This window comes from Mus pahari, chromosome 5, assembly GCF_900095145.1.
Source record: "Mus pahari chromosome 5, PAHARI_EIJ_v1.1, whole genome shotgun sequence".
Taxonomy (NCBI): Eukaryota; Metazoa; Chordata; class Mammalia; order Rodentia; family Muridae; genus Mus; species Mus pahari.
The window spans coordinates 144052321-144056904 of record NC_034594.1 but is presented as its reverse complement, the minus strand read 5'-3'; the positions used below and the strand labels follow the sequence as shown (position 1 = coordinate 144056904).

Below are 4584 nucleotides of genomic sequence, written 5' to 3'. Positions count from 1 at the left end.
TCCTGCCACTTCCACAGGCTCAGGCTGATTGGTGAGCCTTTCTGTGTCTTCTGGATGGAACTGCCCTTGCTGATTTGTGTGTGGTATCTGCCACGTGGACTGGACTGCAGATGCTGATGCTTGTTTGATGTTTGCTAGTGGACTGGACTGAGAACAATGGAGACTGGAATCACTCCAGAGAACTATTTCTAAACAGGTCCACACCCACGGACCAATCTCAGTCAGCCCCCCTCAATCAGTGGAAGAAATTGAAAGACTCCCAAAGGGAGACCCTCACTCGAGTCTCGGGATGGCTGCGGACCCCCAAGGACTCACGAGAGAACTAGCTTGATCTAATTATATGAGGCTTTCTTCGGAGAAATGCCACAGTTCTGGGGACTACTCATATCCCATGCAAGGGTAGAGTCATTTCTTGAAAGAAAAAGGGACCCCATTTTTATGGGTCCTCATGGGGGAAAAAGGAGGTGGGAGTATGGGATTTCCAAATCACCTGTAACAAACAATTTCTATAGGCATGGGAGGGGTATGAGGAAGGAGGTGTGCACAGGTACAGAGGTGATGAAATTCTATTAGCTAACAGCTAACATGTGGGGCAGCTCCGGATTGGTCACATCTGAAGTTGCTGAGTAAATTTTCTGATCTTAGCCTAGCAACTGGACCCCAAACACTTGGTTGCAGGCTGTGCAATGTTCAGCCAAGCTACCAGACTCCAAACACTTGGTTGCAGACTGCAGTGGTTGGCAAACACACAGGTTCAAGGAATGGTCAGACTATTATGTCCAGATGTTTTCTGAATCAACGGGGCAAGTTAAACTTTTACTTTCTGCCAACAGTAGGCTCCAGTCTAGGGACTTTTAGGAATTCTTTTCTATCAGGAGCTTTCATTCCCCACTTCTTCTAGTTACTAGTTCTAATCTTAGAACTAAACTTCAANCTCTTCTTCTAGAGTTCGTAGAGACTGGTACTGCTGCTTTAACACCAACAACTGTACTGCACTAACTCTCTCTCTGACAAAGTTTCCAAGCCTATTAAGAATTAAAGGCCCGAACATCAGCAGCAAAGGCAAAACAATTAATGGTCCTACTATAGTGGAAATAAGGGTGATTAACCAGTAAGATTTGTTAAAAAGGCCCTCAAACCAACCAGTTTGGGATTCTCGATCTNGTTTTCTTTTTTCCAGTCTGTCTCTCAACTTGCTCATGGAGTCTTCTATGATACCAGAGTGTTCTACATAGAAGCAACATTCTTCTTTTAAGGCAGCACACAACCCTCCTTCTTTAAGGAAAAGCAAGTCCAATACCCTATGGTTCTGGAGAACCACTTCAGAGAATAATGTTAGAGATTCTTTCAGCCTGGTGATAGATTGTTCCAGGGCCGCGATATCGGTATCCATGGCCTCTGATTGTAATAGTGGGATCCCCTATCTAGGGCAGTGGTCCCAGTACCTATTCCTGCTGCTATTCCTCCCACCCCCAAAAGCACTGCCAGAGTCATAGTTATAGATTCTCTGTGGAAGTGAGTCGGCTGTCTGTCAAACTCATCAATGAATTATTTTGTGGGATGGTAAAGGACTCTAGGCACTAACCGTACAAGAACGCAATAATTTCTGGTCTCATTAAACTCTGATGTTGATACAGAAGGAGTCAGTCCAGTACTGCAAGCCCACCATCTGTTGGGTCCTGGTGACAGATAGTAAGTTACCTCAGTCCTGGGGCTTTTGTGGATCTTATTACATAGATGTCAATGACATGAGGGCACTTGTCCTAAACATATGCCTATGCCTGACACTTCAGTGAGGGTTAGTGTGTGGCTANATCCCCAGTTGCAGTGCTCATGACTGGTAGTTTTGTTGTAACTTCCTATTATCACCATTCCCTCATAATAGAGGGGACCAGAGGCCAGGCATAACCAACAAGATTTAGTAACATTGGGACTGGTACCATTTAGCACAGAAAAAGACCCTTGCAGGAGGTTTAATAGCCTTTATCCAGTGTGAGGTGGAGAAGCCTGTCCCAANGGAATAAGTTCTCGCTCTTGTGGGGGGGCTCCAGAGGGTCATTGGTAGGTTGACAGGGGTGGCTGGGGTCATCTGGGATGGCCCTGGAGTCAGGATATGAGGGGTTAACCTGCCAGGCTTCGGGAGTACCTTATTGGGACCCACAGGCACAGCAGGAGGGCTCTCAATTTTTAGCCTGATTTTAAAAATAAATCTACCATTATACCCATCAGCATACAAACGCAGTCCCCACTGTTTTCCTGGTAGCCATTCTTGATAATTGGCTCTTCCAAAACTAGTAAAAGTGATGTTGAGGGGATTACAGAGGCCACTTTCTTTTTTGTTGTTGTTGTTCCTAAATTTTATTTATGAATTAATACAAAACATTGCAGACCAATGTGTCTTAATCCTCGTCCTCCTCCTCCTCTTCATCCTGGTTAATCTGGAAGTAACGCAGCTCGTAACTCTCAACTCTCTTTGCTGTTGGCAACAACATGCAGCCAGTCTCGAAGGTTGTTCTTCTTCAAATATTTTTTGGTGAGATATTTCAAATACCTTTTGGTGTGAAGAGTAAAAATTTAAAAGGCATGACCTCTACATTCAAGGGCCTTGGTCCCCTGCAGGTGACCGCACCTGGAACCTACCTATAAAAGCAATTCTTAAAATAACCACAGAAAGTCCCAATGCCCTCTGTGGAATGTCCCAATGCCCCAGGTGTGTTGCTCAGAGTAGTAAAGTGGAACATGACCTAACTGTTGCCCTCTGTCGAATGTCCCTGTGCTTTAAACATATTGTTTAATGTAACACCTGGGATAGTTTAACTGTTAACTGTTAAGTAAATGTGTGACTTTGGACTTCCCCTATTTCCTGTCCAACCCTCCTCCCTCCTTTGTGGTTTCTGCCTTTATAAGCCTGTCACAAATTCGGGTCAGGGTCGAACTCCTCTACCCCTGTGTGGCATATGAGTTTCGACCCCAGCATGCTGGCCTGAGCTCAATAAACTTCCTCGTGTGATTACAGCAAGTTCAGTCTCAGTATCTCACTGGGTGCACGCTGTACCCGAGACTTCAGTGAGGGTCGGAAATGACAGTGATCTTGCTCTTGCTCCGTTTGATGGTCACAACCCCTCTGCCAAGATTGCCAGCTTTCCCGTTCACCTTGATTCTCACCTGGAGGAACTGCTCAAAATTGGCAGCATCCATGATTCCATCTTCTACAGGGTGAGTGCCATCCAGGGTGAACTTCAAAACCTGCTTCTTTTTTTGCCCTCCCTTTGCCACAAGCTTTTTCACAGGCACCACGGTGGCAGAGGAGGCAGAAGGCTAGAGGCCACTTTCTAGGCATCCTCCCCATGCCCCATGAGAATTGTCACACCCTGCTTTATCATACATATTACCAAAACAACATGGGGGGGGCTGCCTCTAGACACTTATCTCCATCCCAAGAAGGACTATGGGCCCAATATGTGTCTCCAGAAGTCTTGCAACCCCACCGGGTGCAGAAAAATGAATCTAGTTCTCCACATCTATAGGTTGTGTGCCTGTCCGGCTGCTTTCTGGGGCACACACACACAGGGGCTGTTCTCTGAGTTTTCACCGTGACAAGGATTGCCCGCACCCAAACCCCTTGTCTCCTACTGCTCTTTTACTCTGCCAATCTTGTGATAGGAGCACCTTTAGCTCTGAGTATATCCTTTCAGGAATATCCTAGGAGGGAGTAGGGGATTTNCAAATCACCTGTAACAAACAATTTCTATAGGCATGGGAGGGGTATGAGGAAGGAGGCNTGCACAGGCACAGAGGTGATGAAATTCTATTGGCTAACAGCTAACANGTGCGGCAGCTCCGGATTGGCCCCATTTGAAGTTGCTGGATAAATTTTCTGATCTCAGCCTAGCAACTGGACCCCAAACACTTGATTGCGGACTGTGCAATGGTTCAGCCCAGCAACCAGACTCCAAACACTTGGTTGAGGACTGCAAGGGTTGGCAAACACATGGGTTCAAGGAACAGTTAGACTATTATGTCCAGATATTTTCTGAATCAATAGGGCAAGTTAAACTTTTACTTTCTGCCATCAGTAGGGTCCATCTCTCCAGTTTAGGGGCTTTTAGGAATTCTTTTGTTCTATCAGGACCTTTCAAAATTAGGGTTCTGGACAGGTGGGAAAGGAGTTGGCGATGAAAAAAAGGGTGACAAACAGACATGGACACTAGGGAGTACTGTATCTGGATGTAATTTGTCTCAAAGCGAGCACCAGTCTTATAAGTGACTTTTATACAAAAGAGAGGAATGCATAAAAAAAGCTAACAGGAACCAACTGGGACAAAAATCAATGTTAACAACTGGGATCAAAAGCAGCCCCACCTAAGGTCAGTTTAATCTTAGAAGCCAGGGGCAAGGGCTTCATGCCCTTGCCATAGTTCCAATTCTAGTCTATTGTATAGTCCACCTCCCCACTAGGCCATTGTAAATTCCAGTGTATGGGAGTGACTCAGCTATTTATAGTTCTAAGTATTTAGTCTAATTCCTTCTTAGAACACAACCTTCCTTCTTCCTAGGTCATTGTAAATTCCTGCATATGGGAGT

At 45.5% G+C, this 4584-nt stretch overlaps 1 pseudogene; it reads right to left on the bottom strand.

The window, feature by feature from the left end:
* Nucleotides 1–2351: 2351 nt before the first annotated feature.
* Nucleotides 2352–4584, bottom strand: part of LOC110322052 — a 17719-nt pseudogene continuing 15486 nt past the window's right edge.